This window comes from Talpa occidentalis, unplaced genomic scaffold (assembly GCF_014898055.3).
Source record: "Talpa occidentalis isolate TD23 unplaced genomic scaffold, MPIMG_talOcc4v2.1 talOcc4.16, whole genome shotgun sequence".
Lineage (NCBI taxonomy): Eukaryota > Metazoa > Chordata > Mammalia > Eulipotyphla > Talpidae > Talpa > Talpa occidentalis.
In genome coordinates this window covers 40153310-40176551 of record NW_023601653.1, presented here as the reverse complement: position 1 = coordinate 40176551, position 23242 = coordinate 40153310, and positions in this window count along the sequence as shown.

The following is a 23242-nucleotide window of genomic DNA, read 5'->3' as shown; positions in this document are numbered from 1 at the left end:
GAAATGGAATTGCTTCTGACTTCTCAACAGCAACACAATGTAGGGGAGAAAGAAATTTCTGTAACTCTCTTAGGATTGCTGGCTAGATATGAAAATTAAATTAAAAAGACAGATTAACAGGGGAAAGTATACAAATTTTGTCCGGTATGGGCTATAGATAGTTTTGTTTTGTTTATACAACCTCTTTGGTCCTCAATATCCTGTCTCTATTATCTCCCTTCCTCCGAGTATCTGGAGCATTCTCAAAGCAGATTTATATCAGGGACAAAGAGCAAGACTGGGGTGGAGGGTAGTGAATCAGTTTCCTGTTTCTGCCACTTTTTCAAACTCCTTGAGCTTAAGATATTCAACATGCCAGGGTGCATATTTTGGGGTAGCAGGTCCTGAATTCCATATTTGGGGATCTAGACGACAGTTCAGCAGTGCTTCAAAAATATGGAGGAAAACATATTCTAATAGAGAACTCTCTATATAGCCAAATTATCACGCAGATGCTGGTGTATATAAAGACATGCCAAGAGAAAAATAATAATACTTCCCAGACGCCCTACCTAAAGAAATCCCTGAAGGATGTGTGCTACCAAAAGGAGAAAGCTAAGGTTGGAACTACAGAACAGGAAGGAGGTAAAGGAAATGAGGGTTACAAAGAACACAAAAACATTGATTGGAAAAGAAACCTCCACTCCTATGTTTATCGCACCACTATTTACAATAGCCAAGATATGGAAATGACCTAAAGGCCCCAAAACAGATGATTGGATCAAGAAGTTCTGATATATACACACAATGGTATATTACTCAGCCATCAAAAAGATAAATTCATGCCATTTGTAGCAACCTGAATGGAGCTGGAAGGGATTATGTTCAGTGAAGTAAGTCAGAAGGAAAAAGAAAAATATTGGATGATACCACTTTTAGAGGGAATATAGGGAAACTGAACAAAGGGTCAACAACAACAACAAGACGAAACTTGTAGGCAGCTATAGATCTAAGGCTTAAAGCAGGGGAGGGGCAGGGAGAGAGGTCAAAACCAATGGAAAGAGCACAAGGAACTGTTACCCATCGCCAGCCTCAGTTTCCCTCAGCCAATAAAAAGAAACCAAGTTTGAGGAAAAGGAAAGCAGCTTGGTTTGTCAACAAATGAGGAGGGCGGCAGACTCATGTCTGAAAGACCATGGTCCTGCTCTTTGGCAGAGGGCAGGTGTATTTACACAAAGGAGAAAAGGGGAAGGTGGGCAAGGGTCTGCTAAGGGAAGGCGGAAGGGGTCGGCACAGAGACGGGTGGGCGCCAGCTTGTTTTTCTTCAATCTGGGAGACCAGGTCATAAAGACAAACCTATCATGCAAAGGGGAAACTGCAACAAATGGGGGAAAAACAAACTGTTAATCTTGTTAATGCTAAATAAGGGGAAATTGCAAGAAATGGGGAAAAGACAAACTTGTTAATGCCTATCAAAGAGACTGGTCATTTGTAACTGTATCAGAACTATGGTGATGGTTCACAGGTAATGTGGTGGTGGGAGATTTATGGGACTACACCTGAGAAGAGAAATTAAATATTGTACAAAAAAGAACAACAGGGCCTTCCTGGTGATGCAGGGGTTAAAAACAGCGTTATGAAGCTATCGCCAGCCACTGAAGCATCAGTTTGATCCCCTGATGGCCAGGGAGCAACCCACATAGCTCAGCAGACCTCTCCTGTCTTGCCCACTGCTCCCCTCAGCAGTGTATTTCAGTAGATATGCCTGTTCTGCTCCCCACTCTCTCTGGTGAATCTTCTCATCCCCTGCACCTCTGGCTCTGGCTATACCAAATAAATAAATAAATAAATAATTTTTTTTTTTTTTAAAAAAAAGAAGGAACAACAATGTAAGAAAACTAAGAATTTAATTAATAAAATTAATGAAAGAAAAAGAAAAAAAGGAAAGTCCCAGGGCGAAGGAAGATACGTTGTGAGCAGTGAGCCATCCAGACGGAGTGTGGTGGCTCATAGGACCTGCTGAGGATGTCATTATCTTGTGCCCACTGCCGGGTATGGCGTAAGATCAGAGTCTTTTCTGCACCTGACTTGCTTTCCATTCCTTGCCCCTTCTCCCTGGATGCCTGGGTCACCTGAAAATTGCCACTTGACCACTAAGAAGTGTTCTGCAGGGATCTATTCTGAGACCTAGATGTAGAGCATAGTTTATAGGAAATAGTTGCCACTCACCTGTACCACACTGCTGTAGACTCAGGCCCCGTCCTCAAACTGCTCATAAGGTACTTTTTTTAAAAAAAAAAGATTTATTTATTTATGCATACAAGAACTGAGGCGTAGACCAGACGTGCAAGGGAAGGTGAGAGGATTCACCAGAGAGGGTGGGGAGCAGGACAGGCAGATGTACTGAAATACACTGCTAAGGGGAGCAGTGGGTGAGACAGGGGAGGTCTCCTGTACCATGTGGGTTGCTCCCTGGCCAGCCAGGGATTGAACTCGTGCTGCAGTGGCTGGTGATAGCTTGATGGCACTGCGCCACAAGGGAGACCCCTCTTGTGAGATTCTTGTCAACTCTCAGAGCACATCCATGCCTCCCCAAACAGTGGCCATGTTGCATTTTTCCTATCCAGATAATTCTGTTCTTGCTACTCAGTGTTTTACAACCCCAGGAGTCAATTCTTTCTTACTGTCTGATAAGTGGCACTCCCAAATTGAATTGCATAAGATTTGCGGTCTCGTTAGTGTCAGAATTAAAAATCACCAGGGGAGTGTACAAAGGTAGCTGACAGGGGATTCTGAGGACCGGGGAACTAATTGCCAATTACTTCACATCATAATTCTCATTAAAATTCTCATTTTCCTTATATTGTTTGGAGATACAAAAGTAAGCTTTGAAAGTTATAAAGAAAGGCAAGGCAATGATTCTTGTGAAAATTAGGAAAGAAAGAGCAGGAGAGAGCATCCTTTGGGAGGAAATAAATGTGGGCAAATCAGGGCTTTCCTCCTTAATTTGGGATGGTTGTTCATCTTTCCCAGAGACCACCAAAAAAGTCCCATTGGTCAAACAAAACAAAGTTGAGTAGGCTTATTGCAATAGGGAAAGACTCCACTATGAAAAAACGTTAATGTCTCAAAAGGGAGAAGTTAGGAGGGCCAGGGCCAGGCAGGGTGATTTTGATGGTGGATCTTGTATTGCAGGGAGTTGAAAGGGTTCAGACATAAAGGCTTTGAATTGTTTAAGAGAACCAGATGAGCATCTCGACATCAGCACTGATGACTAAGTTATATTCATTGTTCATAGTTTCATGCTCTTTGAGTATTTCTTGGAGACAGTAGCTATTTGCCTGATCCAAGTATTGTCTCACACAAAAACAGGAAAGAATGCTTCATTCCAGAATTATTTAACACAGAGACAGGGAAGTTGTTGGTTTCAGTTATCAGAGCTATTATCTAAGATCCTAAGACAGAGTCTGAAGAATGTTGGGGCATTTCTGTTGAACTTACCGTTCACCCTGCAACCCTTGCAGAAGGCTGTGCCCAGGCTCACATGTGGCTGAGCTGAAACATGTGCAATATTCCTCTAGTGAGCCCCTGATCCATCAGGATGTCTTCTTCAATAGCATCAATTCCATTTCCAGCAAGTCTCTCGGATCTTAGATGCAATAATAGAACTTTTTGTATGTGGACTGCTGGAGAGTCTGTCAGAGATGGAAAGGGCCCCCCCTCCCTTCCCCTTTCTGGTTGGCAGAAATTGTATGGGTTATAGGTTCATAGCTTGGTTAGAACATAAAGGAACAAGAAGACAAAATGTAGCATGGGAAACAATGCAAATGTTCTGTTTCTATTTTTTTGAGGTAATTGACTTAAGGGTTAACCAGGTTCAGGTTAGCAAGGAGTCTGCAATTTAAGCTAATCCTAGAAAATACAGGTTCCCATTTTAGCCAGAAAAATATGAGTGCTTTTGTTACCAGGCAGAGTGAAGGGTACCCTGGAACCCCCCAAACCTACCAGCTCTAAGTGGTTCTACTATTCGCCTCATCAAAGCAAAATATACTCTAGTGAGTAGACCTTTAATGGAAAGGAACATTAATACAACTAGTGTGCAATAAAGAGAAGAGAAGGGAAAGAATAGATAAAACAGTTTCCAAATCAAGCACCTGAAGTTATTCATCCCCTTGTGGGTGAATGCCCAGCCAAATAGGGTTGGCAAAAGCAGGGCCCCTGAGGCCCAAATGCCTGCCTCAGTCTAAGGCCCCTCCTGGTGGAGACCCATAGGAAAGGGGCAGAAGGGGCCAGACAAGTCTGGAAGGAAAAGAACAAAACCCAAGTCAAGATAAAGGCTGCCATTGTCAGCCTTCCCAAGGGTCTCTCACCCACTTCTCTCTCTCTTTCAAGCGTCTCCTTCCATGTTCCCCCAAGTCCCTGGTACAAGTCCAAGGCCAAGAAGCAAGTGCAGCTTCTTCACATGTCTCTCTACTCTGTGTGCCTCCTCCCGATCTCCTTGCTCCCCATTTTTCTTTTCTAGTCTTTCTCAGTCACCTCTCCAGCTTCTCCTGGTCCCTGCTCAGCTCCACCCTGGGGACCCCTCACCCCCATCACACTTTCACATTTTAATGAACTGGAGCTCACAACCTGGTTATGTGAGATTTGTAAGAGCTTTTGACACTAGCCAAAAGACAGCAATAATTATAGAAAAAAACATACTTAGGGATTTGTTTGGGGACTATGATATTGTCATTTAAAAGGAAAGAACATATTTGAATTCAGATGACCAAAATAGTCTCATATATACCTATATTTGGTCTTCCTGATTCACAGCTCCCCAAAGCCTGGGAATTTCCTAAGTGCTGAGAATGATAAAGATTTCTCTTGTGGGCCTCTCTGGTAGCGCAGAGGGTTGGGATGCAACCTATGAAGCTGTCCGTAGCCCCTGCAGCGCGAGTTCGATCCCCCGGCCAGCCAGGGAGCTGCCCAAATGGCGCAGCAGACCTCTCCTGACTTGCCCGCTGCTCCCCTCAGCAGTGTATTTCAGTCGATCTGTGCATTTCTGCTCCCCACTTTGTCTCTGGTGAATCCTCTCACCACCCCCCACCCATACCTCTGGCCTGTACACCAGCTCTTGTGTACATAAATAAATACATCCTTAAAAAAAAAAAAAGATTTCTCTTGTTATGTTAAAAAAAGAAACTATAGAAGACCTGTGGATGAGCTGGTTGCCAGGGGAATCATCTGCATAAAGGTTGGAACTTCAGTGCCTCTCCCAAGCCTCTGGAGGGGGGAGGGACCTGGAGACAGAGCTCAAGTCCAGTGGGTTAGGAGCGCGGGTGACAGGGTGGGCTTGCCCCTGGTGTCTGAAGGGAGGGTCGGCCTTGGGAAAGCAAGCTCTTAACCTGTGAAATCTGCTGCTGTCTCCTGGTGGGGGTGTCAGAATTGAGGCTCACTGGATAAGGGCTAGCTCACTGCTCCCTTTGGACTTCTGCTCTCCAGCCTGATCACCTCTCTGACATCAAAGCATCCTGTGTGACCATCCATTTGACAGGCCCTCTGACCTAGAGATTTCCACAGCCTGGTGAGTTGCTCCGGCAGAACATCAGACTAAGACAGGAGTTGAGACTTGGTTGAAGGTACTTTGGGTGCTTTGGGTTGGTTTTCCCTTACTGTAAATAAAATTCTCTTTGAGAGCCAACCTCCTACTGAAGCTTGCTTCTTGCTTGCGGCAACCACCCTGGCTGATGAGTGGGGGCTCCCGTTGCTCTCAGCAAACAGCTGCTTGGACTTTCGTTCCATTGCAGAGATCACTAGTATGTCCCTTCCACCACTCAACTGTGGGGGACTGGTTTTGTCCATCTTGATGTACTGTTCTGGTCTGTTCCATGTGTAGGAAATTCTATTTTTGCTGTGTCTTCCTAGTGTTAAAAAGGCCACTTTCAAAGTCTGTTTAAGAAAAAAAAAAACTATCAAATTACTTGTTGGTCCTGTAAGAAAATTTTAACCGCCTATTAAAATTAAATTGATATAAGAAAACTGTAGGGAAAAAAATGCAGCTTTTTGTGAGCTAAATTCCAAACCTCAGATTTCCAATTAGGGCTAATAAAAAGTAAGATAAGAGATCTTAATCTATTGCCTCTCTTGTCCTCATGGTCTATAAATAAGATGTTCTTTTGTCTTAAGGGGCCTGGTTCCCTGCCTGGTTTCCAGCTGAAACAGGACTTTGGAAAGCAATCTAAGCTTTATCTGCTTTAAAATTGTTGTGGTCTTGAGTCCTAGGTCTTTGGAAATGGTTAAAATTGGACATTTATTCTGTGTGAGGATTTTAGCTTCTATCTGATTGTATAACTCCTTGATATAAAAGTATATTGAAAAATTTGGCGAAATGGGCATGTCAAACTTAAACTAAAACCCAAGGTATTTTAAAAAATCAGTGTTTTAAGGTATTATTCTAAACCTCTTCTGAAATTTAAAAAGAATTTTTTTTTTTTGGTCTTAGGAAACTAGAGTATCTATGCACAACTTCTTGAAAGCTAAAGAGTTACTCTTAAAAATGCAAATTTAAGTTATGTTTTCTCTAAGGAATTACCAGAAAACTGAAATCAATAAAAGTCTCTCAATGTCTTCACAAATATTGGTAAAATAACTATCTCTTAAAATTACACATGGCCAAAAGTTTAAATGAGAATTGAGAGATCTTTTGTCATGTGTCTTTTTACCTCCAGAGGGTTAATTATAAATGGCGCCTATATATTTTGAGATCACGATCTAGGATTTTTAGTAAACAAGTACTAGTTCAAAAACTAGTTCAAAACAAGTATGCTTTAAAGTTACAGTGTTTGGAATTAATACTTTATTCTATTTTTAAATGTGTTTACTTAAAAAGGAAACTCATGGTATTCAGCAAGAAAAAGTAGTTAAGGGCCTCCCCCATGGCGCAGCAGTTGAGCGCTGGGTTGCGAAGCTGCCTGCAGCTTCTGCAGCGCAGGTTCGATCCCTGGCTGCTCCCTGGCCACAGGAGGAGGGTCCCACATGGTGCGCAGACCTCTCCTGCCGCCCGCTGCTCCCCTTAGCAGTGTACTTGGGTCCTTCTGCCTGCTCTGCTCCCCGCTCTGGCTCTGGTGAATTCTCTCACCCTCCTGCACTTCTGACTGTGCCCAGTGCTTGTATAAATAAATAAATAAATCTTTAAAAAAAAAAAAAGAAAGAAAAAGTAGTTAACCCGGACTACATCAACAAAGATAAATTTATTTTTAATGTCTATACCTAAACTTCTCTCAATCAAGTTTGCGAGGACTGATCTGCTATCTCTCTTTCTTTCTTTCTTTTTTTAAGATTTATTTTTATTTATTTATGCATACAAGAACTGGGGTATAGACAAGAGGTACAAATGGTGGGAGGATTCACCAGAGACAGGGTGGAGAATAGAACAGGTGAATTGACTGAAATCCACTGCTGAGGGGAGCAGTGGGTGAGACAGGGAAGGTCTGCTGCACCATGTGGGTCAGCTCCTAGGCCGGGGATTGAACTCAGGCCACAGTGGCTGGTGATAACTTGATAAAGCAAGACCAAACCCCTGCGCCACCAGGAAGACCCCACCTATGATACAGTTAACAAGTTTGTCTTTCCACTTTTCTTGCAATTCCCCCTTATCTAGCATTAACAAGATTAATAGCTTGTCTTTCTCCATTTGTTGCAGCGTCCCCCTCCCCTTAAGAAGAGAAACAAGCTGGCGCCCACCAGTTTCCTGTGCAGACCCTTTCTCCCTCCCCTTAATGTAAACATGGTGACGATCACCCGTCTAAGTGCTGACCCCTTCCCCTTCCCTGAAGATGAATGAGCTGACACCCCATTGGTCTCTGTGAAGACCCCTTCCCCTTACCTATCTCCGTGCTGACCCTTTCCCCCTCCCCTTAATGAAAACCAGCTGGTACCCATCCATCTCCGTGTTGAGCTGGTGCCCACTTGTCTCTGTGCGGACCCCTTCCTATCTCCCCCTTGTATAAATACCCCTGCACTCTGCCAAAGAGCAGGATGGTGGTCTTTTGGGCATGAGTCTGCCGCCCTCCTTATTTGTTGACAAAACCACTTTCCTTTTCCTCAAACTCGGTTTCCTTTTATTGGCTGAGGGAAACTGAGGCCGGCCTATGGTAGCAATTTATCTCTTAAAAAAAAAAAAGTTAAATGTCTGAAAGAAGTATCTTAGGAAAAGAAATTTTATGTGCTTGAATAACTTGCTACAAGAATATTTAAGTATAATATTACTTGTGTACTCATGTGAAAACCAAACATTAATTTCTTTTTTGTCTGCAACAAGCACTCTAAAGCATTCTAAAACTGACTTTACTAACTTTAATAACAAAGACTGTTTAGGTAATCTAAAAATCTTGTTGTTCTTTTGCTCTCAGTGTTTGTTAAATGAGATGAGAAGCTGTATCCTGTCAGCATTGCTAAGTCTTGTCAAAAAAAAAAATATATATATATATATATATATCTGCTCTTAAAAATCATTGTTACTCTGGGTAATCATTTTTTTTAAATCTGTGAGTTTGCTAATCCTATTGTCACAGGGCAACCCTGATAGGAAACGGGTTGCGTGCCTCTGCGACCTTACCCATGTGCTTAAAAGGGACTTATTAATGCTAAACTGCAGGCACACACAAAAAGTTAATATAAGGTTTATTTACAAGGGAAGGGGAAATGAAGAAATGAATAACTCAGGGAGAAAAAGGGGGAGATAAATTCATAAATGCATCCTACCTGTTCCACTGACCTGGAATTCCAATGACCCGCCAAGACCAAGCACTGTGTGGCCAAGAGCGCGACCCCAGCTCACATGGCTGGTTATATTTCCAAACAAAAAACATGGCTGCTTAACTCCACCCTTAGGTCCTCGCAGCCCTCCCTTTGGTGATCATGGTATTTGTAGTTCTCAGTGTCTTGATGGAGTAAGGGTGTTGTCCACAAAGCCTGAATGGAGTTTGTTCAGGACATCATTTCCCCCAACACTATGACAAGATCCCTGTTGCTAGAATTCTAATATATTAACGTCTTTGTCTTAAAAAGACTGCTAAGACAGTCGCTAAGTGTTTTCCTTGTGGAAAACGCCTTTTCGACAAAAATGTTAACTGATAAGAGTGTTCCAAGGTATATGAGACTTCCTAAAGCCTTATATATTCTGGTACAACATTATTGGACAATTCTGACTATTCTAAAACATGTGTGTCACAATATTAAATATCCTTGCCTATTAACTGATACTATACTCAAATTTTAAAATACTTTCAAGGTTTTTTTTGGTTTTTTTTTTTGTTTGTTTTTGCTATTTGCAAAAGTTAGCTGTAGCAATGGCAAATCACATCTCTTTATGAATGAACTGGAACATTTACTTTTCTCTCTGTCTCACTCTAACATTTAAAAATTGTAGTAAGTATTGGTACTTCCTGGCTATGATTGCATAAATCCAGGAAGACTTTCCTTTTTCCTCTATAATATAGGGACTGAGGCTTTGACTGGAACAAGAGTGCTCTCAGGAATCCTCAGACTTCATAGTCTTCAAAGAGATAGCCCAATGCCTTTCAGGCTTCTTGGTCTACCAGGAAGCGTAATGAATCTCACTCCCTTCAGAAACCACACCTCAGTACGTTTTGGGACCTCAAGGAAAGGAAACCTATCCAAGACTCAGACATTTACAGGCACAACTACTGGGACTGTGGCAGGGTCCTCTGCCCAGAAGGGAGACTGTCAAAGGCTTAGTCTGAGACTCCTTGTGGAGGTTCCAGTAAAGCCAATCTTAAAAGAATATAGTTGTCATTTTGTTCTTGTGTTTATGCAAAACGACTGGTCATGTTTACTACAACTAAACTTAGCTTGTCAATTGGATTTTTTCCATAACCATTTGGTAAAACTAAAGTGAGGATGTAGAAAAATCGTGTTTCACATCATTTGTAATCAGGGAAATGCAAATCAAAACCACAGTGAGATACTACCTCACACTGGTAAGGATGGAACACACTAAAAAAAACTGACAACAACAAATGCTGGTGAGGATGTGGAGAAAAAAGAACTCTCCTATATTGCTGGTGGGAATGTAAATGGGTCCAGCCACTGTGGAAAGCTGTGTGAAGGGCCCTCAAATTATTAAAAATGGAACTACCATATGACCCAGCAATTCCACTCCTAGACATTAAAACATTAATTCGAAAGGAAACCTGCACTCCTATGTTTATTGCAGCGCTATTTACAATAGCCAAGATATGAAAACAACCCAAAAGCCCAAAAACAGATGACTGGATCAAGAATATGTGGTCTATATGCACAGTGGAGTACTGCTCAGTCATCAAAAAAGATAAACTCATGCTGTTTGCAGCAACATGGATGGAGCTGGAAGGGATCATGCTCAGTGAAATAAGTTAGAAAGAGAAAGAAAAATATCAGATGGTTTCCCTTATAACAGGAATATAGGGAAACCAAACTAAGGGTCAAAACAAAGAAAGACAAAACTTGTAGGCAACTATAGATATGAGGCTTAAAGCAGGGGAGGGAAGAGCACAAGGGATCCTGGTGATGGTTCATGGGTGATGTGGTAGTGGGATATTTATGGGGTCAATATCTGAGGAGAGAAATCAAATACTGTACAAAAATGAACAGCAATGTAAAAAAATTTTTAATTAATAAAAGGGAAAAAATCATGTTTCAGTAACTTAATAACAACTTCTAGTCCTCTTCAGCCTACAAATAGGACTGGCACTTTTAATATCTAATTATTTTGCATGAGTACTCTCCTGATGCTTCTGAAAACTTGCAAGTGCCCTCATCATTCTGGAGCCCAAGAAGGATCCTATACTGTCCTTCTTAATACCCACTCTGTCCCCAAATTGAAAGAAATAAAACCTTGGATTCATCCTACTTGGATAAAACCTTAACATTTAAGAGAGGAGACTGCAGTCCCTCATTCTAACTTAACTTTAAAACTCACCCACTTTTCCACCAGAGATCCTGACGATCTTCACATGATCATACTCATGGAAATTAATGTCCTTCACTGGGCTCACTCCTATACATGCACAGCAAGCCATATCTCCCACTGTGTTCGTGGCTGGGTCACTCACTCTAGCACTTCAGGGCTCCCTTGGTGGGTGTTGCCCTCAAAAGGGACGCATGGAATTTAAAACAGCTCCTCTGCTGGGAGCAAATATCCCATAGACATTCTTTTCAATTCAATAGCACTCCAGAAATGGGTTGTTTCCCCGGTAAAAATTTTTTTTCTTGATTTTTTTTAAAAAGATTTATTTATTTATTATTTATACAAGCACTGGGTACAGTCAGAAATGCAGGAGGGTGAGAGAATTCACCAGAGCCAGAGTGGGGAGCAGAGCAGGCAGAAGGACCGAAGTACACTGCTGAGGGGAGCAGCGGGCGGCAGGAGAGGTCTGCGCACCATGTGGTACCCTCCTCCGGTGGCCGGGAGCAGCCAGGGATTGAACTGGCACTGCAGAGGCTGCGGGCAGCTTCGCAACCCAGCGCTCAACCGCTGCACCACCGGGGAGGCCCTTCCCTGGTAAAATTTGTTCCCATGTCACAACCCTAGAAAACTTTCTAACTGGTTTACTGCTCATCTTGTTAGTAAATCTGGCATTCAATGGCAGGCCCCATGTACATGTTAATGAGGGTCCTCAACCATGGCTGCATTTCTCACTCTCCTCTTTAAACCTTGCATAAGCAATCTCATTGTCAAATTTGTTTCCTCTAATCTAGGGGGAGACCATCAAGTTCCAATTCATCCTCCAAGAGAAACAGCTGGCCCCAACAAGAAGAACAGTCAGTCTAGACGCCCCACCCCTTGGATTCTGTGTACATCTCCTTCCAGAACCAGTGCGCGTTAGTTAGCTCAGGAACTAGCCTTAGGGAAACCATGTCCCAGACCCACCAGGTCGGGCCAGTTCTATGTCCTACTACATCAGGAAGTAGCTGCAGAAAATGGATCTCCTCCCTTCAACTCCCCAAAAGATTTTGGGCCACAGATATGGTCAAGGATGGGAATGATGGAGGGTAAGAGTAGAAAAGTTGGAAAGGAGGCATCACAAGACCAGAAACCTGGCTCACACAAGGCCGGAGCTGGAGGTGGGGTAGAAGGAATGAACACAGTTGTAACCCAGCTACAGAGATGAACAATCCTTAAACACCAACTGCTATAGCAAGTATCAGATGCTGTAACGATTATCACTAGGCGCAGACCAAAGGTGGGATATGAAGATAGAGGCCATTGTGGAGGATCCCTGGTCCTTACAAATCAATCTTGTCACACCCTAGAAATAATTCATTTAACAAACATTATCAGCTCCACAAAGGGATGAACCCCTCCCAGAGAGAAGACTATCAGTGCAAGTTCTGCCCTGGCGAGGGGCAGCAGCCTCTTGCCCACCTGTGCCTACGCAGGTGTTTCTCTTCGCCAACCTTTTGCTTTTGTAGAGCAGGAGCAGCTGCCCTTCTGCCTAACTGTGCCTATGCAGGACTGATCACCACCAACTCTCTCCCTCCACAGGGCAGTGGCCTCTTGCCCTCCTGTGACCTGTGACCTTGCCCAGGCTTCACCGACCTCCTTTTGCAAAACAGCAGAGGGAGCTTCCTCCCAAGTTTGCCCACCTGTGACCACACAGGCCTCTCTCTTAGCAAACCTGTCAGCCCTCTTGCCCACTTGTGTCTCTGCAAGCATCCTTTGCCCTTCCCTCACTCTTATAGTAAACCTGCCCTTTTGGATACAGCTAATGTCTCTGTTTCCTGGAGAAACTCGCCAGTACCGCTGAAAGGGGAGGTCTGGGGAAACATTTCCCAAAGTGAACCCAAGGACCCCACTCTCCGAACCCAACACCTCCAAAACCGACTTCATTGTCTTACCCTTGGTGGCCCTACCCCAGACAAGCAGGCTTCTGTGTACTTATCAGCATGTGTTAAATGCAAGACCCTGCATTGTTCATCATAATTTGATAATAGGGAAATAGATCATCAGTAATGTCTTGAAGTGCAGCTTTTGATCTAACTCTGAGGTTTATAACCTGCCTGATCCCTTAAAAGTCCAATTTGTGACTCAGAAAAATTACACATTGCTGAAAGAATATTTTTGATAATATTTTTCAAAACAGGAAAGTGTGGGGGAGGAAAGTTAACTTTCCCTGGACCCCCTGAATTCTGAGATACCCCCTGTAACAAAGACTATCTCGACAGGCTATGGGACCCAAAGACAGTTGGGCAGCTGGGGTTTCTATGCCCTCTGAGTGAGGGAGAAGAGGGTAGGAGTCTGGAGTTTGAAAGGGGAGGAAGACAAATCACAGCAAGAAGGGAAGAGCACATGTTTGGTAAACAGATGTTTGCCCTTCCTAGCAAGGAAAAGGGACACAAGAAGAATTTGAATGAAGTGGCCTTGTTAATGAGACAGGGCAAGCTAGGGTTATTAGGCAGTTTTAGGGATAGCGCAGGAGGGGACCTCTGAAAAATTTAGGGAGGCTTCAGAGATAAGGACAAGCAAGGGAAAGTAGCCCATTCCATTAGGAAAAACAAACATGCCAAGGACAACATTGTTAATGCTGGTCCTGGTTTCCTTCAGGTGGTAAAGGGAGGCGGAGATTGGAGAAATGGAGAGTGGTTTAATTTATGGTCACATTAGAAGGGCAGCTGTTTAACTTCAATGCAGGGATGCCCATCCAGAGGACTGGGCCATAAATTTAAAGATGCAACAAATGGGGAAAGAGAAAGCTGTTAGATAAGGAATGTGAAGATCCCCCACTCAGTAGCAAATTAAGTGAGACAGCTGAGAACTGACCAATCACAAAGAGACTGGTGAAGTTTTAGAATAATGAGGGAAAAAAAGGTATATATTCCCTGAAACACAATTCCACTTTGGCTTCCTTGCCCCTCCCAGGCCTGGTTCCCTGGCCTGGGAGTCCCACTTTATTTCTGCTCTTTTTCTCCTCAATAAACTTTTTCATCTTCTAAACAAACCTGCCTTTGCTCGCTTGCTTGCCTGAGCGTCTGCGAAGTTCCTGCTGCGGCTTCGTGAGACACCAACCCGTGGGGGTCTAGTGGCTGGGGCTCAGCGCTGCCCTGCAGCCTGGAATCCGTTCCTGGCTGGGAGACTAGGCCTGACAATTCCAGTATCATTAATAAGCGCCCCTTCTCGCCCCCCATTGCAAGGGGCTCATACTCTGTACTCTGATAATAGCTTCTTTCCTGCTTCTTGCCCTCCTTCTAAATTCTTTCAGGGAGGGATACAACTTCCTGAGTCTGCTGTCCCTTAAAAATAACTAATGCAAATAATCCTTATGCCAAAGAGCCATATTTGGGGTTGACAAATTTTGCACCCCTACAGATGTTAATCCCAAAATTTCAAATGTCAACTGTACTTTAAATAAATAGGCTCTCAAAAAAAATCCTAAAAAGGGAATCTATGAACTCATGTTAGGGTTATCCCATCTTCTAAGGTGAAAATGGATCCATTTAAGCCACAGATACTATTGTTCTATATTTGTCTCCATTTTGAAGTCTTCAAACATTAACTGTTTAAGAGTGGGCACTGTGTTTTTTGTTTTTTTTTAACATCCAACATGATTTTTTTCTATATTTCTTTATAGTAGTACCTGTGGTATTATCTTTTTTTTTTAAATATTTATTTATTTATTTATTTATTTATACAAGCACTGGGGCACAGTCAGAAGTGCGGGAGGGTGAGAGAATTCACCAGAGCCAGAGCAGGGAGCAGAATAGGCAGAAGGACCTAAGTACACTGCTGAGGGGAGCAGCGGGCGGCAGGAGAGGTCTGCGCGCCATGCGGGACCCTCCTCCGGTGGCCGGGGAGTAGCCGGGGATCAAACCGGCGCCATGGAGGCCCCGGGCAGCTTCGCAACTGAGCGCTCAACCGCTGCGCCACTGGGGAGGCCCAAGAGTGGGCACTTTGGAGAGGGCTTTGGAAGCAGGAAGTGAAAGGCTGGAGTTAAATAGGACATGTGCCATTTTGGAAGCCATTCTCAATCACAGGGCAGGGAGGAAACACATTTTGTAAAATATAACCTGCCCATATTTGGCATTTGTTATTCCTGTATGTGTTTCCCTAAGTAGATTCTTGTCCTGGGAAAAGGGCTTTGTGTGCTGTTTTCAAGGGGAGAGCGGCCAAGGATGTGTCTTCAAAGCCTAACTCAAGAACCAAGGCAGGAAGAATGGTAGTTGTATGGGTGACTTTCCTTCAGCACTTACAGACTTGGACTACTCCATAAACTGGGTCTCTGCCATAGAGACTTGGGTTCAAATCTGATGGGGGCCTGGGAGGGAAAGGGGACACCACACCCAAAATAGGTATCTGCACCCACAGCACAGGCTGCAGTACCCACCATAGGACTGAGGATCTGTTTTCTTTAAACTATGCCTCTTGCTTTGAGCTGAGACTCCAGTTCCGTGATGCCTGAATGAAGGCCGGACTTTGACCCCATGAGAAATTAACCAAGCCCAGTAGGCTGGGATGTACCAAAGTCAAAATAACCGGGAGGCTAATAACAAACTCTGGAGGCAGAAGTGATGAATACCAGCAACATCAGCTAACACGGGCTGTTCCCACAAATTGATTCACTTGTGACTGTTTTTGTTCACTATAAAACAGCCAGCTAGAAATGAGGTGTCAGACAGTTTCTTCAGGGAGATGTGCCTACTCTTCTCAGATTGCTGATGGGCTACCTAAATAAAAGTTCTTCTTGTACATTCAGTTCCTCTCTTCTCTCTGGCATCTTCAGTGACAGGTAGCAGGACCTGGCATTGCTGCCTGGTTTGGGGCAATTAGTTAACCATCCTGAGTCTCAGTTTATGCATCTGACAAATGGGGATAATAATAGTATCCCAGTAACAGGGTGATCCCCAGGGAAAGGGGAGGTTCAGGTTCTCTGCCCTACCCAAGGAAAGGTAGAGCTAGGGAGGGGAGACTGGAAGAAGGAAGGAAGGTGGATGGGGAGCAGAAAGGAGACCTGGAGGAGGCATGTGGAGCAGAGACACATGAAGAAGCAGCACTTGCTTCTTGACCTTAGACTGGTTGAAACAGACATGGGTGAAAGAGACCAGTGGGAAGGTTCACGATAGCAGATTTTATCTTGATTTTGATTTTGCTCTTTTCCTTCCAGACTTGTCTGGCTGTTTTTTGACCCTTTTCTATAGGTCTCTGCCAGAACATGCCCATGACAGGCATTTGGGCCTCAGAACCCCTGCTTTGGACCAACCCTATTTGACTGGACATTTACCCACAGGGGATAGGTTACTTTGGGTGCTTGATTTGGGGACTATATTCTTTCTCTTCTCTTTGTTGCACATTAACTGTGTGAAAGCTCCTTTCCATTGAAGGTCTTACACACTAGAGTTTATTTTGTCTTGATGTGGTGGATGGCAGAACCTATTAGAGTGGGCAGGTTTGGGGGTTCTCGGGTGCCCCTCACCCTGCCCTGTAACATCCTTACACTGCGTTGGTGAGAATATTAAATGACTTGAAGATTAAGGGGGAAAAACAAAAAAACATTTACAATCAAGCTCCATAAATGTAGTTTCAGTGACTCCCCAGCACTATCCTAACAAATGTAAAAGGTAAAGTTATATGGCGCCCAAACTAAGCTGAGCCATGCTCATCTCCCAGCTTCCCTAACGTTTTCCCCACAGATGATGTTCTTGGGTCTCTGCTTTGTTGTGACTTCTCTTCCTTTTCTCCTCTGCTTGAAGTTCCAATTTTTTTTAATTTATTTTTATTTATTTCTGTATACAAGAACTGGGTATAGGCCAGAGGTACGGTGGTGAGAGGATTCATCAGAGACAGAGCGGGGAACAGAACAGGTAGATCTACTAAAATCCACAGCTGAGGGGAGCAGCGGGCGAGACAGAAGAGGTCTGCTGCACCATATGGGTCAGCTCCCTGGCTGGGGATAAACTCAGGCTACAGTGCCTGGAGATAACTTGATAGCACTAAGATTCATCCCTGTGCAACCAGGGAAGTCCTCAAGATCCATTTTTCTACGGCTCAGCCTTCAAACTGTTTCTCCTCAAATCTCCAATATGGTTTAGGATGTTCCATGTTGTCCTTACTGCAGTTCCTCTCCATACCTCTGTCTGCCCTTGCATCTAGGACTTTCTTTGAGTGCTGGGAGCTCCTTGAGAACAGTGATCAGGTCTTAGACTTTGAAGCCCAGAGTCTCATGCAGTGATTCGTACATGGTGGATGTTTACTGAGAATTGGATAAATGAACAATGAGTGAACAAATAATCCTAGAACTCCTTCCAGCTCCCAATCCTTTATTTTGCAGGCCCAGGACCTCAAGTTTGTTTGAACATCCAGGAACAAACAACTTTTCAGGGAACTGAATCACACGACTCTCCCTGGAAGTTAAAATGAGCTGGTTGAATTGTAACAGGGTGGTGCCCGGGAAAAGGGTAAGTTCCAGGTTCCCTGCCCCACCCAAAGGAGGGCGGAGCTAAAGAGAAGAGAAGAAGATGGAGAAGAGATGGAAGAAAAAAGGAAGCAGGATGGGGAGCCAGAAGGAGACCTGGAGGAGGCACATGGAGCAGAGAGACACATGAAGAAACTGCACTTGCCTTTTGGTGGTGGACTGGGTAACACAGATGTGGGTGAGAGACCTGTGGGGAGGTGACCATGGCGGTTTTTGTCTTGATTTTGATATTGCTCTTTTCCTTCCAAACTTGTCTGGTTATTTCTGATCCTTTTCTGTGGGTCCCCACTGGAAGGTGCTTTAGACTTGTGGCAGGCTTTGGGGCCTTGCTCTGGGCCAACCCCATTTGGATGGACTTTTACCCACGAGGGGACGGGTAACTTTGGGTGCTTGATTTAGAAACTATATTCTTTGCCTTTCCTGTATTGTTTCCTAATTGTATTAAAGTTCCTTTTCATTAAAGTCGCATATGTTTTGTGTTGATGCGGCAGGTGGCAGAACCTATCCCTGCCCTGTAATAGAATGAACTGATTTAAAAATAATTTCCTTCAGTGCATTGACTTCCCCAGGAAGAGTCTGTAGTAATAATCAACATAACTTAGCAAGAGCCGGGTGTGTGCAAGGCACTGCCCTGAGTTCTTCCAGAGCCAGTGCCCAGATGTTAAGCAGGTGATGAGGTTGCCTTTCGGTGCTGGCACCTTCACTCCTGGCAGGAAGTTGAGGCTTAGAACTTACAGGAAGCCAGTCCCCATCAGAGGCACAGTCTCTGTGGACACACAGTTTCCCTGGCAAGGGGTGACAGGGCAGACACCATCCTCAGAGACCTCAGAGGGGATCCTGTCCCCACAGTCTGGCTTCCCCACCATGCCAGGCATGCTCAGTCTGGCAAGGAGCCAGGCCATCAGGTATTTCATGTGAAGGAAAGTTGCGAGGGCATTTGGGGGCTGGGGGCGGAACAGGGATCTCCACCATTTCATCCAGCTCCTTTGACCCTATGATAAATTAACACTAGAGAGATTAGCAAGAATTTGATTTTGCGTGCGCAGAGGTCACTAAGATTTGGACCTAGTGAATGACCTAAACAGTCAGCCTATGTAGCCTTTAGGAAAAATAACCAATAAATCTGTGAGGAACAGACAGAATAAAAACCTTCTTGTAAGTTTTGGTTGCACAACTGACATAGGGAGCTGAGCAGAGCCTGTGCACACAGCACCAGGCTGGGCGTCTCCATCTCGCCACACAGAGATTTCATTACAATTTTGTTTTTGCTTTCACAGGGATCCAAGAGGGTCAGAGAAAATTCCTGCGTTAGGAGAAAGGAAGGTGTGGGGTATCATTCACTCACCGATGGCTTCTTTAATTAAAAATAACCAATTGGGCTTCCCTGGTGGTACAGGTGGTTGAGCGCAGTGCTGTGGAGCTGTCTGCAGCCTCTGTAGTGCCAGTTCGATCCAGGCCGGCCGCAGAAATACCCACATGGCACGGCAGACCTCTCCTGTCTCACCTGCTGCTCCCCTTGGCAGTGTATTTTGGTCCATCTGCCTGTTCTGTTCCCCACTCTGTCTCTGGTGAAGCCTCTCACCCTCCCACACATCTGGCCTGTACCCCAGTTCTTGTATGCATGAATAAATTTTAAAAAAAAATCAATATACTGGGGGGGAGGGTTTCCTAGTAGTGACGGCCAGGGAGCTGACCCACATGGCGCAGCAGACCTCTCCTGTCTTGCCTGCTGCTCCCCTCAGCAGTGGATTTCAGTAGATCTGCCTGTTCCTCCCTACTCTGTCTCTGGGGAATTCTCTCAACACCCCCGACCTCTGGCCTATACCCCAGTTCTTATATGCATAAATAAGTAAAAATAATCTTAAAAAAAATAATAATTTACTACTTAGACCTATCTTGAGCAGCTCTGATCTGCATGCTGTCAGAGTGAAAGAAGACTTGTCACAGGAACTGGACACTTGACAGGAGGGGTTGAAGCACCCTTCCCTAGAGTGAGGAAATGGAGGTGGGGGAAGGGACCCAGGCCTGTGGTGGGGGACGATGGGTTTTGGTAGAGGGCATGATGTGTGACATACAGCACACTAAATCCTACACACTGTTGTAACTCAACATGGCCTCAGTACACATAATTTTAGCATAAATAAATAAATGAAATGGAAAAGAGTAAACATATCAGGCTTAAAATCGCAAACTTTGTCTTCCATAATCTTCCTCTGACTACCAACTGTTACAGGGCAACCCCGATATAAAACGGGTTGCCTGACTGTGGGTCCTCACCCACGTGCTTAAAAGGGACTTATTAATACTTTGCTGCAGGCACACACAAAGGTTAATAAAAGGTTTATTTACAAGGGAAGGGGAAAAGAGGAAATGTACAACTCAAGGAGAAAAGAGGGAGATAAGGTCTTAAATGTGTCCTACCCGTCTCTGCTGACCTAGAATCCCAGTGGCACTCTGAGAGCTGGCGGTGAGCCAAGAGCCATGAAGCCAAGAGACCCCTGCAAGGCCCATGTGTCTGGTTTTATACCAAACCTGGCTGCTAAACTCCACTCTCAGGTCCCAGCAACCTTCCCTTTGGTGGTGATGGGATTTGTAGTTCCCAGTGTCTTGATGGCTTTGGTCTGGAGTGGGGGTGGAGTCCACAAAGCCTGTATGGAATTAGCACAGGACATCCTTTCCCCTAATACTGCCACTTAGGTCTTTCCTATAGGTAGATTGATCTGGTTTTCAGGTTTTTTTATTGAAGGGCCAAACAGTAAATATTTGGGGCTTGGTGGACCGCGTGTTGAGCTGCCCTACTGTAGTGTGACAGCAGCTGTTGACAAGACGTCCCTGAACCGTGCATGGGACCTAGAATTTGAGTTTCATGTAATTTTCATGAGTCATTATGTCTTATTCTTCTTGATTTTTTTTTTTGACCTTTTAAAAGAAGTCTTTTTAATTTTAATTTATTTTGGCATGGAAGAACTGGGGTTTAGTCCCAGGTGGTACAAAAATGTGCTGCAGAGAGTTTTTTTTTTTTTTAAAGATTTATTTATTTATTTATACAAGCACTGGGTACAGTCAGAAGCACAGGAGGGTGAGACAATTCACCAGAGCCAGAGCGAGGAGCAGAACTGACAGACTGAAGAAATACACTACCGAGGGGAGCAGCAGGCAGCAGGAGAGGTCTGTAGAGCATGTGGGGCCCGGATCAAACTGGCTCTGCAGAGGCTGCCTGCAGCTTTGCAACCCAGTGCTCAACTGCTGCGCCACGGGGGAGACCCTGCAGAGAGTTTGTTGACCCTGATCTGGTCAATAAAAAAAGAAACAAACTAGCAGGTTTGTTCCTATAGGAGGAAGAAATAAGAGGCTGCCTTCCCCGCTCCCTAAATTACCTAGAGGAAAATTTCTGTGTCACCCTCCCAGGTCAATCCTAGGTGAGTTACTCCCTGATGGAACTGAGTGATTGTGTATCACCCAGAATGCCTCGCTATCCATGGTCTTGGAGGGCAGTTTTATTTATTTATTTGTTTGTTTATCTTATAGAATTTAATATTTTTTATTTTTTTAATTTTATGTTTTTTACATCAGTTTTCATCTTCGTACAATGTATGCATTTTCATCTTGGTAATAGTCCCCATACCATTCCCACCCCCCCTCGTTTTGATCCTACTCCCTCCTCCCCCCCTAGTGTGTCTCCAGTTTATGGTTAATTGTTGATTTTGATTTTTTCTTTATTATACTTAGTCTTTTTCCTGGTCCCTTATTTAGGTTTTCTAAATTCCTGCTATGAGTGAGACCATCTCATTTTTCTTTTTCTTTCTGGCTTATTTTGCTGAGCATGATCCCTTCCTGCTCCACCCATGTTGCTACAAATGGCATGAGTTTATCTTTTTTGAATGCTGAGTAATATTCCATGGTCTATATGTACCACATCTTCTTGATCCAGTCATCTATTTTTGGGCATTTGGGTTGTTTTGGAGGGCAGTTTTAAAGCCCTCACTGCTGGGCCTCCCTGGTGGTGCAAAGGGTTAAGATGCAACCTATGAAGCTATCCGCAGCCACTGCAGCACAAATTCGATCCCTGGCCAGGGAGCTACCCACATGGTGCAGCAGACCTCTCCTGACTCACCTACTGCTCCCCTCAGCAGTGTACTTCGGTCAGTCTGCCTGTTCTGTTCCCCACTCTGTCACTGATGAATCATCTTACCCCCCACACCTCTGGCCTGTGCCCCAGTTCTTGTATACATAAATAAATAAATCTAAAAAAATAAATAAATAAAGCCCTCAATGCTTTGAACCTCTGTCCTTTGGTTCCCACTCCTTGAGGGTTTCTGCCACACCTGGCTCATTCCCCATCACAAACCTTTGACCCTCTGGCCTGTGCCAAGTGTGGGTCGCTATGCATTTTGCCTGTTCTAGAGTCTTATCCAAGGGGCATCACACAGTAGAGTGAGATTCTCGTATGTGGTCATTTGTTGGTGGCTCCTTTTTGTTACTAAGTTGTGCTGTGCTTCATTTTATCCATTTATCAACTGGTGTTTCTGGTGTGGGAATATTGTGAATAGAATAGCAGTGAGCACTTGTGAACACTTCTTCGTGTGAACTTGTTCTCATTTTTTTGGAGGAAGAGTCTAAGAGTTAAGTATCAGGTCATGTGGTGCACGTGTGTTTCACTTAGCAAGAAATGACCCAACCGTTGTTGAAGTGTTGGTACCATTTGTCTTCTTTTTTTTTTTAAAGATTTATTTTATTTATTTGTACATACAAGAGCTGGGGTGTAGGTCAGAGGTGTGGAGTGTGAGAGGATCCACTAGAGACAGAGTGGGGAGGAGAACAGGAAAATCTACTGAAATACACTGCTGAGCAGTGAGGAGACAGGAGAGGTCTGCTGCGCCATGTGGGTATCTCCCTGGCCGGGGATTGAACTCGTGCTGCAGTGGCAGCCAATAGCTTCATAGTGCTGAGACTTAACCCCTTGGGCCACCGTTTTGTCTTCTTATTGGCAATGCATTAAAGTTCCAGATGCTCCCCTGTCTCCAACACCCGCCGTTGCTTTAATCTAAGTCACTCTGGTGAGCGCAAGATGGTATGTTGTTGGGTCCTTGATGTTTCGCCAGTGACTAATCCTGCTTTTAACTGTCACTCATCTAGCCTCTTCAGTAAAGCATTCACACTTCTCTCTTGTTTTGGATCATTCTTGCTAGATTTGTGTATTCTTTTAAAGTAACTGTCTTGTGCCTTTTGCTTTGAATTTATTTTGCTGTTTTTCCGATGATGGGGCTTGAGACACAGTACCCTAAAATAGAACGTGTGGGGCATGGTGACTATTTCCAGATGAGGGAGTTTGATTCAACAGCAGAAGCAGGAAGCGCACTCTGACCTCCTTCACCTTGACCTTCTTCCTTGACAAAGGTCACAAAAAAGTCCCTCTATGAGAGGTGTTTTCTCTCTACCCAGGGGAAAGGGGTACAAACAAAAGACGAAAGGACCAAGGAGAGTCCTAGCAGACAGGCTCCCTAAGTTCCCTGCAGTCACTACATCATCTATTCTTGAACGCTCTCTGTCCTTCACCACTGCCCACACTTGAGAGGACCCAGCACGCAGTCACGTGTGGGCTCCTGTGCCATGTAAGATTTAGAGTAAATAAGCTGGTTTGCTTTTCTCCTATTCATTTGTTTCATCAGTTTAATTTTCTGACCCAGTTGGGGACCCTGAGGTAGTTGAGGAAAACTTTTCCCTCCTATTTGTTGCCCATGTTTACTTAGAGATCTTTCTGCTTTTTTTTTCTTCTCTTTTCTTTTTCTTTTTTAAAGATTTATTTTATTTTT